The following is a 14,362-nucleotide window of genomic DNA, read 5'->3' as shown; positions in this document are numbered from 1 at the left end:
AAGGAACAGACTGACAGCTGGAGCACAGAGAGGCTCAGTTACTTGCCCAAGATCACAGCCGCCCCCCCCCCCCAGCTTACAACCACAGGCAGGACGCTGGTGTGTCTCCCACTGTGTGCTTGCACACTTGCCTTTTCTGAACTGAAGTTCCACGGCCACTGCCCAGCTGGGAAATCAGCTGTCCTCAGCAGGAACGAGTGGTCACCACTCAGGAGACGAAGGACTTTGCCATCTGCTCAGAATGCCATGGAAGGGAATGCTTGTATTAGCAGCAGGCTGGGCCATGCGGTAGCTGAGGTGCTTTCTGGTTTCCATGTTTGGTAGAGGCCTGGCACACTTTTGGAGGCTGGCATTCTGAGCTGGTGACAGTCAGTGTTAGACCATGAGGGGACCCATCCGAAACAAACGAACAGGCAAGAAGCAGTCATGCAGAGAAAGCCTTACTATTGTTTCTTAAACATGTTTTCTGTGCTCCTGGCTTTGGTTAGAAATTTCTGGTCCTGCAAATATGTTTCCATTCCATTTGTTTCTGTCCCAGTGAGTGATTTCCTGCCCGGGAAGTATAGGGCGCCCCATTTGAACTGCAATGGTATTTCAAAACTCTCCAACACTACCCGCCTTGGCCCTGCTCCCGTGTGAGACAGCAGCTCCCCCACCAAGCTGAAAGATGTTCTCTAATTTATAAGCACGCGGGAGAACAGCAGAGCAGCAGAGCGAGGTCAATTATAACAGCAAATGATGCCCAGAGAAAGCTTTCATTATACGCAACTCAATGACCGAAATTCTGCAAACAAAATGGCCAATCTGAGTTGCGATCACTCTGTTCGTCCAGCCTGAAGAGGAAATGCACCTTCCCTGTAGCTGTTGTCTGTTCTTACTCCATGGAAATAAAACCCTAAGCTCTGTATTAATGGGGTACGCCACCTGTCCCCGTGTCCATCCACGTGTCCATCAATGTGTGTACCCATCCAAGCATCTGTCTATCCAAGCATTTATCCAAGTATGCATCCATCCATCCATCCATCCATCCATCCATCCATCCATCCAACTACTCATGCAAGCAACCCTCCACTCATCTACCCATCCTGCCCTACTTTCCAAGAAATGGGGCTACTTTGGTAGACATGATGCGTTGTTCCCGCTCTCACAGTCTGGGAGCAGGCATTGATGACAGGGTATGAAGCAAGCTACGGCTGGCAACATGGAGCTAACATAGGTGCACGTGGCAGGCGCTCGAACCTCACCTTTGCTGCTTAAGGAAAACGTCATGGAAATGGCTAATGTCTATACCGTTTCCCCAAAGAGTCATCAGGGTTTTCTAGCCCAGTTACGAATGCCAGGGACGTGGGGGGAGGGGCAGGGAGTGAGCTAAGGAACTTCGCATGATATGTCAACATACAAAATGCAAACGACAGTGGCTGGCAACATCTCCCAGGGATTTCCAGCTGCTTTCTGAGTCACACGGTCACATTTCCACACAATGACCACGTTTTCTTAATCTATTTTCTTTGCTTAAAAAAAAACTCTGCTGAGATATAATTCATATACCAGATAATAACTGCATTTAGAGTCCACAATTTAGTAACTTTTATGATTCCTAAAGATGTGTGCAACTGTAGCCTAAACCCCATTAGAACATTTTCATCACTTCAGAAGGAAACTCTAGCTATTGCCCCCCTAAGGCAACAGACAAATTGGCTCTTAAACATGCAAAACATCTAAGTGTCTGCTACTGCCTCATAAGGAATAGATGTCCAGGAGCTCATGATTCCAGAATCAAGGATGGCTTTCCATGTTCACTGCAGTGGCAATGCACAAGTGTATGTGTGTGTGCGCGCATGTGTGTGCATGTGCGTGTGTGGTATGTGTGTATTGGTAGAGACAGGCTCCAGCATGTGCTCCATCAGGCTTATTTCTGCAGCATTTGATACATTGGGTGGATGGAGACTTGATGTGTTGTGGGTAGAAACGCTGGAGGCCAGCTGTCATTCAAACCCGAAACCTGTCAGTCTGCCGGCTGAATTCTCTGTCCAGTCTTTTTCCACCAGGCCTTCAGCTGATTAGACAAGGCCCAGTACCATGACGGAGGGAGCGCAGTCTACGTAACTCACATGTGCTATGATAAATGTTCATCTCAGCGTTTAGTACAATGCTACATAAAAGAGCCTGGCACTAGGGTTCAAACTAAGTGTACACACAAAATCAGCAGTGACAACCTGTCCCTCCCACACCCACCCCAGGCCCTGAAATTGAGAGAAACGACCCCTGGGATTCTCCTTGAAAACTTTCCCTCAACTGGCTTTCATTGGTTCACAGCCACTACAGAAAATAACCATGCAAATCTGGCATTAGGAAATGGAGGTGTGGCTCAAGTGGTAGAGCGCCAGCCTTGAGTGGAAAAAACCAAGCAAGAGCGTGAGGTCCTAGGTTCAGGCCCCAGTACTGACACACACACACACACACACACACACACACACACACACACACCAAAATGTTCATAATATCCAGTTCCTTGGTGTCCCAAGAGGTAGTAATACATTTGCTACAATGATGCCACATTTTCCCTCCGAGAACGAGATGGAGATAAGTATTTCGCATTTTCCTTCCCGGTGCAATCCCAGCAGGAAAAGGCAAAAATCCAAGTGGATTTTTATTTAAATCAGCTGGCATAAAAGATGACACATTTCTTTCTTCTCTGTGGGAAAACCAGTTGGGCCTAATTAATAAAACGGATCATATCAATCTTCAATTATGTCTCAGTGGGGAGGGAAAAATAACGCGGTCTGGAAGGTTTTTAGGGCATTGGAGAATGATGTTTTAATTAAATGGATGTGTTTTTATTTTCGTACTTAGGAAAGAGCTGGGAAAACAAAGCACCTGGGTCTGGTTTTAAGCAAAGAAGGCCGAAGTGCAAAAATCTTCATTAATTGTGTTTGGTTTCCCCCTCCCACTTTAATTTCATAAGTGAGTCCCACTTCCATTCTTTCTCTCTGGCAGGGACAGCGCAAAAGAGCGAGCAATACTTAGAAGTGACTTTTGAAACTTGTCAAGGATTCTATAAACAGAAGATGATAAAGCAAATAGGCAGAATAATCAAGTTGGCCGGGGTTCAGATTTGAATGTAAATATCCAAGGATTCTGCAGAAGCCTTCAGTGAGTGACTGGCGAGCACAGCAAAGCAAAGGCAGGGGCAGGGCTGCGAACCCAGCACACCCGGCCCGAGAGCCAGCACTTTCTGGAAAGGGACCCGGCCCAGGGCAAAGGTCATCATCAGCCCAACCACTCCTGTGGGAAGAAAGGCCAACACAAGAAAGAAAGAACATAAACCACCGGTGACGATTTGATCATTAACTCTCCTGTTGTGTTTAGCTCTTGTAACAGACTTGTTACAGGAGCCATTGGTTCACCGAGTCAGCCCAGGACTCTTAAGGACAGTCGTGCCAAGGCCTGGAGTCCCTTGTGACCCATACGACGCTCCGAGTCACAGCAGACTAGGGGCAGTTAAGTGTGGAGAGGGATTTGTGAGTTAAGACCACAGGAAAACATCAAGACGAGAGGGTCCTGACCAGTAGCAGCGCGCGGCTTGGTTTCCCGGGAATCGGTGGCTCTGGCCCTCGGCCTCTCCCGGCCACCTGACCTTCCCTCCTTGCCACGGTGCGGGTGGGAGGTCCGTGAAGCCACGACTCCCCCCTCATGTGCCAGGTCTGGCGCCATCGGGAGCCGCTGGCTGCTCACGCGGGTGCCCACGGGGGCCAGTCAGCTGCTCGGAGCCTTGGGGTCCCCCCCCCCCAGGGAACCGCCCCCCCCCACTCTGGGGAGGGGGGACGGCCGTGTACCTAGGAGATCTCTACGTCTACACAAAGCCCAACTGAACTGGCGACGGAGCCACTGATACTTGCAAGATGGCCCTGGGTTAAGACGGTTCTCTGGGTGTTCATCGCCTCCCCACGGAGAGGAGGCAGGCACGAGGGGCCGCCCCCGTGGGGCGGTGTTGCGGGTTCGGGATGGCCGGCAGGGCACAATCCTTTCTCAAGTGCTTTGCACCCACTTGGAGAGCAAGAACACGGAAGCCAAGCCTGGTGGCACAAGAGCACCTCAGCTCCGCTCGCCTGCTACGTCGAATGCGCCCCTGCGGCTGCCCGGCTGAGCCGTCAACGCCCTGACAAGGCGCGCATGCGCGCGGCCGCGCGGGGAAGGCTCCCGAGGCCTTGGAGAAGCAAGCTGCAGGGTGTGCGGCTCCCGAAATACTCAAGTCCGTGGCTGTTAGGAAGACGGACGAACAGATAGGCATCAGGGACGCTGGCGGCCCCTCCTGGCCGCTCCTGCCACTGCAGCCGGGCTCAGCCGCGGTTTGTTTGGGTGACGGCCATCACCTGCAGCTTCCCGCCGTGTAGACTGTGTCTGTTGGACTTTTCCACCTGCGATCCGCCCGTCCGGCTCAGCCTGGCCTGGAGCTCGGGCTGCCATCCACACGCCCCTGCTCGCCGGCTATGGCTCGCACAGGGCAGTTCTCCCAGTGTCAGCCTCCTAGCTCTGAGGGCCGGGTTACAGGTGTGAGACACCAGGCGGAGCCTGTTTAAAAATATATATATATATTTTTTGGTCTGATAAAGGCGTTCAGAACTATGCCAAGCAGCATGAAATATAGGCTCTTCTACGCCACCGCGAAATATAAATTTGTCTCCAAGACCGTCCATCTCTTCTGCAAGGGAGAGCTGGCTCTGATTTATTCTCACTCATTTGTCTCTCCTCCAGCAAGTGTTTACCCAATCACTATGTGTCCAGCCTGGGTCGAAGGCACACAGAAGGGACGAGGGGAAGCTGCCCCGCTGGCAGCCTGCGTTTGGGGGGGACAAGATGAGTAAGAGGGACCTACAAAGGAATGTGATCTGGAGACGAAGGCAGCTTGGGGGGGGGGGAGGAACGGGAAGTGGGGTGCTGTCGAACTCAGGGTGCAGGGCAAGGGGCCGGGATGGGGCAGCGCCGGCTCAGTGGTGGATTTAATTAGGGATGGCGGGAGGCTCCGTGGCGTCTCGGGACAGGACGGTCACTGTGGAGAGCATCCCTGCGGCCTGGTGTGGCTCCTCTCGAGGCTCCTATGGGGGGGGGTCCTGCACCCCCCGGGGTCACAGAACCAGGGCCCCAGGCTGCTCCCTGGCGCACTTCGTCGCAGGCTTCCTGGAATGTGCGCGAAGCTTCTGGTGTGATGCTGGGGGCGGGGAACGCGCCCAGTCCACCCACCCACCCACCCACCCACGCGGGCACGGGCACGGGGGTGGGAGGGACCGGGGGCCGGGACAGGTGACGGCACCCGGATCGTCACGAAATGCTCTCCAGGAGGAAACCCGACCTGCCCCCTCCCCCCCCCCCCCCCCCCCCCAGTGCTGGGCTTTTCTGGCAGCGGCTCCAGAACAGAGCTTTGCATTTAGACACTTTGATTTTGTAGAATAGGGAGAAAGCCAGAGTCAGCAGCTTCTTTTCGTTAAGCCCATTCCCATGTTAAAAAGTTATAAATATATATATATATATTTATATCATTTTTTTCCCCCAGTGAATGCCTTCCTTGCTCCTGGCCCGCATTTGAAGCTGGCGAACGCGCACCCCTCGAATGCCTGCCTCAATCTCAGGCGTCTCCAGAGGCTTCTCCTGCAGGCTCTGCTCAGGACGGCAGCACCAGAGGGGCGCCCGGGTACGGGGGGGGCACCCCAGCTTTCAGAGGCTCTGAGCCAAGAGGCCAGGTCACCGGCCTCCTCGGTGGATCAACTCCCAAGGCTTTGCCATTCCCTGGACTGAAGTGACACAGCGCGAAATGGAGCCAGGACTCGCCGCCCATCGGCCCCAAGCCCCGGAGCCTGGACAGCCTGTCCTCACTGGCTTCGGTCTGCAGAGCCCCCCCCCCCCCCAAACAGGTGGGGAGCTCTATCTCCTCTCCCACTGTCCCGGGGAGGCTCACTGTCTCCTGTGCGTGCAATGTGCACTGTGGTAAAGGAAGACGAAGGGGATACAAATGCTTTTTATCACGACACACCCTGCCCCAGAAACACGGGCAAGGATCGCATGCTAATTTCAAAAAAGATTACTGATGTTTTCTTTTTAAATGAAAGGAAAAAAAAAGCCGGTGCCACTGGCTCACAGGTATAATCCCAGCTACTCTCAGGAGACTGAGACCTGAGGATCGCGGTTCAAAGCCAACCCTGCGCTGGAAAGCCCGTGAGACTTTCATCTCCAATAAATGACTCAGAAAAAGCTGGAAATGGTACTGTGGCGCAAGTGGTGGAGCACTAGCCTTGAACACAAAGAGGCTCGGGGACAGCAACCAGGCCCTCAGTTCAAGCCCCAGGACAGGAAAAGAAAAGAAAGAAAAAAGAAGAAACAAACTGTCATAGTCTGAATTATGGTTTAAATACTCGCAGAAGAATTAAAGTTCCGAATGCCTCTCCCAGAATGTCTCTTGAGGAAGGGATTTTTTTTTTTTATGTGTAACACACTCTGACATGAAGCTCCAGGGAAAAGAAGAGATCCCAAGGTGTGAGTCAGGACTCCCAGTCATCAAGACAGCTAGACCAACGGACACAGTGAAGAATCAGACAGATCAGACGCCTATCATCTGAGTTCCTCCGGAGGTGGAGAGCTGGAGGGTCATGATTGGAAGCCAGCCTGAGTCGAAAAGCCCACAAGACTCCATTTCCACAAAGGCCAGCAAAAAGCCAGGCTAGAAGTGTGGCTCAAGTGAGAGAGCACCTGTCTAGGAATGGAGCTGAGCAAGCCCTGATTTGCAACGCTAGCACTGGTACTAACACAGCAACCACCACCCCCACAGAAGCAAGGGAAACGGAAAGCAGATGCACAAATGTGGTCTGGAGTAGAAAGTGACGGGAACCCAGGAACAGGGAAGAGCTGGAGAGCTAGGTGGAGTACGAGATCATTTATCTTTGGGGATATACATATTCATAATATATAACATTGTATATTAAATATATATTATATTAATATCATTACCAGTTACATTATATTATTATATTAATAGTAATTATATATTATACAGTATGTACTATTATCCTATTTTATATCTGTTATATCTATAGATATGTATATATATTAGGCTAAGACTATTTATTACTGAATTTGGGCTGGTTTTATTTACTTCCTCGTTATCTGAGTCACCCAGAGATGGGCATGAAGGCACGCTTTGGTGGGACCTGAGTGGAAAGTGTCCAAGTACGAGGTGAGCAATCAGGCTGATAGGGGCTCTTGCATAGACTCCACACCTATCTGTGCTGATTGTGTTTTGCTCAAGGGTGGCACGTGTGTGTGTGTGTGTGTGTGTGTGTGTAGGGGACTTTCTGACCCTACGCCTCACAGATCGGCCCATTTATCATCTTGTCCTGGCAGCGTCTCGTTCTATACACAGTACATCTCAGGAAGGATCATTTTTACCATGGATGGAAATTGTGTGACTTGAGCGTCTAAGACCTGGACTGGTTACCCCATTCGTGTGATTGTAACCCCTCTGTGTATCAACTCCACAGTAACAATTTGTAACATAAATAAACAAACCTAAAGTGAAAAAAAAAGAAAGGGCGTGGTTAGGTTTCCCTCGGGCCAGTTTTGCCGCAGTGCCTTGTGGGGTAGAGTGCGGCCGACGAGGTTCGCCTTCCCTGACCCGCCCCGTCATCGGCGCGCGAACCCCAGTGTCTTTCTTCCTCCCCTAGTTAGCACGTGATTAGGGCAAACACTGCTGCCCCGCCCCCCCCGCCCCCCCCCCCAGCCCCCTCTCCCGTCTGCAGGACAGATTGGGAATTCTTAATCGCTGCTGTGCACTTCCCCTTTATTGCTTGGTTTACGAGCAATCATATCACTCCGCACAAACTATAATTTCCTTTTTTTGTTATCTTCGCTTCCCTCAGACAAACATGATTCACTGAAGAAATAATAATGAGCCATTTGCCTTTGATGTAATGGCTGCCTGGGCCGTGGCGACGGAGGGGTGCCAAGATCAGAGATGAACGTGTATTAAGGCAGGCAAAGAGAATTACACTTCTAAGTGATGGGAGCACTCGCCTCAGAGGCTTAGACACGTCGCGAAAACCTCTACTGATGTTTGCGCAGTCCGAAGTAACTATAAACAAAGATCTAATACTAGTTGGTCTACGAACTTAAATCCCATCATTGCTATAACTGTCTTCTTCATTCACTCGCTCAGTCCATCCGTCCTTCCATCTCCTCATCTCCCCGCTTATTCAACTTTCACTGAACAGCCACGACTCTACTAGGCTTGATGTTATACGGGAATTCAATCCTGGGATACAGAGAAGCTGCATGCTGAGAGGTTGAATCGGCAGCCTTGAATACACTTAACACTGTTAGAAAACTGAGCCGTTGGAGTAGTAAAGCAAAGAAAGAGTAGAAAAACAACACCAACAAACCAGATCAACACCAATGGGGAGCGGGAGAGCCAGGAGACTCGAGGCACAATGGTGTCTGAGCTGGTTGGGGCCTAAACAGGGTGATGGCCAACAGGTAGGAGTCTGTGAGTCTCCTGAGTTCATGGCCCCAGACTGGCAGGTCCAGCAACCTATTGTCCAGGTCCCCGCCCCTGCCTCTGGCAATTCAGGCATGTCCATCACCTGGGGGTGGGACTTCCCGACTCCACCATAAAGATAAGATGGCACCAGTTAAACCCAATTCCCTACCATCTACCACGTAATTAAGATGGTGCCAGTTAGATCCAGTATCCTTATTTCATCAATTTTGTAGCTTATAGAGTGTATGACCATGAGGGCATTTGACACAGTGCCTGTTCTTTCAAGCTAGTTCCTAACCTAGCCACACCATGGAATCGCTAGGCATGTTCTGAACAAAACCAACATCGACATCATGAAGTGGGCACCTACAGATGCTGGATGGAGACTGAGTAGGAATGGGAATGATTTCAAAACTCCACGCATGGAGTTCCAATAGGAAACGAAAGTTGAGGATTGCTGACTGAACTGTATAGCCCAGCAAAGGAGAACCAAACAAACACGTAAGGGGTAACTGCAGGATGTCACAGGACTTAGCTCTAGATAAAGGCCTGAGGTTTGTAGGCTGGGACTCAAACCTGCTTTTCACATGTATTCCCCAGAACCTGGGTGAATTCGAAGTTCAAGTCATCTGCCTGAGTGGGAGGCAGAATCATCAGCGGAAAGCTCAATGTCAAGTATCGCTAGTCTGTCTTCACATTCCTTATGACTCTACACACATTCAACAGAAGGCATAAGAAGTACAACGGGACCCTGGGATGCCTCTGCCCTCCAGCTGACAGAGATACCTTTTCCCTGGCGGTATTGTTTTACCCAGAGGAAAGCAAATATGACCTGTTTTCTCACTGATGCCTTCCATATCCTCTTGCGGGTCTCTGAAGCTGTCTGACCCTCTAGCTCTTCATCGATCACACCGGGGTGACGTCACTGCCTTTTCCCAGAGGAGGTTAAATGAGACAAGAGGCACAAAGCTATTGGGCTGGCATTGGAATATGCTCCATAGATACAATCCAGTTGCCTTGGCATTCAAGGTCCCTCTTGGTAGACCAGAGAATCCAAAAGAACAAGGGCCACATCTGCCTTGTTAATCAGTATGTAGGACATACTCCAGATGCATGGCAGGTATTCAAGGATTTATGGATGGAGAAAATCCATTGGGGTGGTCTGCATGCGGTTAGTCTGAAAAGTCCACCTAGGGCCCTGCGTGGGTCCCACCAGTCAATGTTACCTCGGAGTCTACTGTCCTGCTTTCCTGTTTATAAGAGATCAGCCTGCCGAATGAATGGCTCACCTAGTTTTACTGTTGTCTGTGTATCCATCCTGACTGATGGGTGATTAACCCGCTGCTGTTACCTATCAATTTCTGCATGGCCGGGGCAGATTTTCTGCCACGCAAGAATGGTTAACCCTTTGCTGCTTTAACAATAAAGCCTCGGAAGGAAGTCCTAATTTCTTCCAGGTACTGTTAGAAGTCGTCGGTATACATTTCATCCTATCATGCACACGAAAGTCCCTCTTAACCCATTCTTTTTGCAGCTGAGGACACTGGGACACAACAAAGTTTTTAAAACGAGGACAGAGTCCTACCCTAGCAGACAGCATAGCAGGAGCTACTGTCCAACAACCTGACCCTGGTGCTCCGCCCAGACCATCACCAGGGCACAGATTCTGAGCCACCGACTGGCACTTGGGAAAAGTCTCTCTAAGCTGTAAGGAAAGAGGGTACATTTTTTATGATGCCACACAAGAGGTGTTCCTATTAACCCCTTGGTTTCTTCTTCTGGAAGAAGGCAAGGAAATCACTGCCTCCTGTGTGCTGCACAGTTTTGGGTTTTTGGTTGACTCTGGGGCTTGAACTCAGGACCTGGCTGGTGTCCCTGAGCCTTAGTGCTCAAGGCTGGTGCTCAACCACTTTGAGCCACAGCTCCACTTCCGGTTTTCTGGTGGTTAATTGGAGATAAGAGTCTCACTGCCTTGCCTCCTTGGGCTAGCACTGAACCGTGATCCTCAGATCTCAGCCTCTTTAGTAGCTAGGATTACAGGCGTGAGCCACCAATGCCTGGCTCATATTTAAATATCTATGTATCTATATCTATCTATCTATCTATCTATCTATCTATCTATCTATCTATCTACCTACCTACCTATCTATCTATCTTTATCTATCTAGCTGTATCCATCCTCCATCTGCCAAGGCTGAATGAAGGACATTTCCATCATTTTCCAAAGAGCTTTCCGTGAGGACCAGAGGGAGAACCATAAACTAATAGATGCATCACATTAAAAAGGTCTCAACACTTTCTTTTAATCAGTACACAGTCAATATTCTCCATCATGAATAACTAATTAGTGTCTCCACTCCGTTCCCCAGTTGTCATTGCAAAAAAAAAAAAAAGAAAAATTCATCTGAGGAATGCCATCTGCACTTAGAGAAGGGACAAGCATCGTAATTAAGTTTTAAGCTATGACTTCAGACTGAAGCTGCCATCAAGTGTGAAATGACTTATCATTCACATTTCTTAAGACCCTGAATTTATTAGCATCTATTTTCTGTTCAAGGTTAGGGGTTTGGTTTGCTAAGATTGGCCCAAGGATTCAAACTCCTCTGTGCTTTGTTACTTGAGAGTTATGGTGGCAGGACTCAGGAGCCAGGTAAGAAAAATCAGCATGAATGAGTTAGGTTGTATTTGTGGGACAAAAAAAAAAACCAACCCCAATCTCAAGGAGAAGTGAGGATGCTGAGCTGTGCCATCTTGGTCACATGGTAGAGAGGGAATTGGGTTTAACTGGCTCCATCTTGTCTTTGTGGTGGAGGAAAGGAAGTCCCAGCTCCCAGGTGATGGGTGTGCCTGAATTCCTAGAGGCAGAGGTGAGGATTGGGATGACAGGTCCCTGGGCCTGTCAGTCCTGTGCCCTGCCCCCTGGTCCTGACACCCTTTAGGCCCTGATTAGCTCAGGCACCATTATACCAGGCCTCACGTTCCAGTGTCTCCTGGCTCCTCGTTCTCCTTGGTCACCATGGCGTCCTACTTCAGCTCTCCACTGGGGTGGATCTGGCTTGCTGGGATTGTGTTTCTGCTCTTTCTGTCTTCTCTGGCTCTCATGGCTCAGTTTTCTGACAGTGCTAAGTGTATTTGAGGGGCTGCAGGTCTTTGTGACAGGAGTCCGCCTGTAGTCACCGGCTTTCCAGTAAAGACTCCTGATCTGACTTCTCAAAATGAAGCGTCTCTGTTTCTCGCGGCTGAGACACCTTACCACAAAAGAATTAGAGGGTCATCTTCCCTTGTAAATAGGAAGTAATACAGCAGACAAGGGAGTATAGTACAGCACACGGATGAACAAGGAACAGGAAGTGATGACACTGCTTGCAAAAGAGCAAGGAATGGATTTGCCTCTTTTGGATAAGCTTGTCGAATTTCCTAGTGTGTGCACACATGCACACACACATGCACACACATCTGGGCAGCCTGGCTGAGTGAGGATGTGAAAAACTATTTTCTCGTGATCTTCCCATTCGTCTGTGATTTCTTCCAGTTTAGGGGAAAGGAGTTGGCTACTTAATATAGAAGTCCACAGAGCTGGGTCCCTTTCATCACGGTGACCATGAGCAGTGCTTGCAAACTAACATTGCCCAGCCTACTTCCTATTCTTGTAGGATCCAAATCCTACAGCAAACATCACAGTCGAAAGGAGTCCTCAGAGCAAGACAAGCCTTCAAAGGGGACCTGTGTTCTTATAGAAAATACATATGCAATACTAGATGGCCCATTTCTGCTCTCAGATCCTGAACAGAGAAAGATCAGTGATTTCCTTCTATCTGGCTTTATGCAGACACCAGGACAGAGAAAGAACGAGCAAGTTGAGCATTTAATATATTCACATTCTAAGATCGTGAATGTATTAAGATCTAATTTCTATTCAAGGTTCGTTTTTTTCTTATTTCAAGGGATGACTATCATGCATGGTGTATTTTTAAGTGCAGTCTTGAATCTAGATCAACATGTTATTATTTCAGAATTACCTTGCAAGGAGAAAGTCAATACTGCCTGAGAAAGACATTTGGCACTGAACTTTGTGCACACCATGTGTCTGGAGAGAAGTCGTGTGTGTGTGTGTGTGTGTGTGTGTGTGTGTGTGTGTTAGTTGTGGGCTTGAACTCAGGGCCTAGGTGCTGTCCCTGAGCTCTTTTCCCTCAAGGCTAGTGCTCTATCACTTTGAGCTATAATGTCCCTTCCGCTTTGGTTTTCTAGTGGTCAACTGGAGATAAGACTCTTCTTCCCTGGGCTGGCTTTGAACCATGATCCTCAGATCTCAGCCTCTTGGGTAGCTAGGACTACGGGCGTGATCCACCAGCCCCAGCTAAGTGTAACATTATTGTACAACAAAAAGTTAGAAAACAACATAAAGGGGCTGGGGATATAGCCTAGTGGCAAGAGTGCCTGCCTCGGATACAGGAGGCCCTAGGTTCGATTCCCCAGCACCACATATACAGAAAACGGCCAGAAGCGGCGCTGTGGCTCAAGTGGCAGAGTGCTAGCCTTGAGCGGGAAGAAGCCAGGGACAGTGCTCAGGCCCTGAGTCCAAGGCCCAGGACTGGCCAAAAAAAAAAAAAAACAAAAAAAAAAGAAAACCACATAAAGAGATTAGCTGTCGGGAGGCAGAAACACCACCACCACCACCACCCAGGAGTCATTTCCACGGTTTTCAGATAGTGCACTTATTCCACAGGTTAAAATTTTATCTGCTTTAATAGGGAGAGCTCAGCTTCTTTTCGAAAGACTTGTTTTGGAGAGGGTTCATCCCCAATAATTACTGACTGGCTCTCACGCAGGAATGTGTAGAGAAGGAGACCTGTGTCCTCCCCCCCCCCCCCCCCCCCCCCATGAACGAGCTTGTCTGGGGAAGGGCGATTCGTGGAGAAGTTTCCTTGGGGAGCTGGGATTCCGGACTCTGCAGGAGATGAAAGGCCGAGTCGCCAGCGAGTCAGGTAGCCGCTGGCCCATGGACCTTCTACTGAAATTGGTTATCCTAGTCAAGGGGAAAGCCTCGTGCTGGGGCGCGGAACTTTAAGTCCACAAGGACCTGGGGGCTCCCCAAGAGATGCCGTGGCTTGGAATCAGATGCTGCATTTCCGCTGAGGCAGCAGCCACAGGGAGCAGGCGCTGTTGCTGCACAGCACAGATTCGAACCCGCAGTGACAGACACTGGGTTTGGCCCGTGCAAAGGGAATCCACCTGCCTGTGGTCCACGTCTACTACGAGATACTCACTCGGAGTGCTACTGAGGGGCATTTAGTGATTTCTCATTACAGGGTAGAAATGACGGTTGAATTCATATCCATGTACCATTTTGTTAGATGTGTTTTCTCGTCAGGGATGGGGAGGCTGTCATTTGATGGCTAGAAGAGCTCTAAGGCTCTGTCTCTAGGTCTGTCCATCTGTTGTTGCTTCTCATTTCCTGCAGTTAGTGATGAGTCTGCCATTCAGAGCTCTACTCACATCCCGGTGCACGTAAGGATATCTGAAAATGAACACCAGTCCCTGGGGGACGTGCCCAGAATGTTCTAGCCATCCCACTCCACGGAATAGCCTGTTACACAGTAAGCTGTCCCAATTGCATTTAGACTTGTTTCATTTAGACAGCAACTTTTCCTTGGGCAGAGGTGCACCAGGGACGGATTTTACGAGTACCACAACACAGGACAGCCCACCACCAACGCCAGTGAACGGATCGAAATATCATGGCCACCAATCCTCGCAGCCCCTCCCTGCACACCTGGCATTCTCTCAAGTGCTGAGAGGAAATTTTCTTTGGATGGCAGCCCGTCCGCAGTCACCTCC

At 49.8% G+C, this 14,362-nt stretch overlaps 1 protein-coding gene across 5 annotated transcripts in view; it reads right to left on the bottom strand.

The window, feature by feature from the left end:
- The window catches only part of Sgcd (sarcoglycan delta), a 464,814-nt gene that overhangs the window by 18,630 nt on the left and 431,822 nt on the right, over positions 1-14,362 (bottom strand). The window lies entirely within an intron of this gene.

Source organism: Perognathus longimembris, chromosome 25 (assembly GCF_023159225.1).
Source record: "Perognathus longimembris pacificus isolate PPM17 chromosome 25, ASM2315922v1, whole genome shotgun sequence".
Taxonomy (NCBI): domain Eukaryota; kingdom Metazoa; phylum Chordata; class Mammalia; order Rodentia; family Heteromyidae; genus Perognathus; species Perognathus longimembris.
Note: the sequence above shows the minus strand (reverse complement) of the source record. Positions and strands in the feature narration are given on the sequence as shown.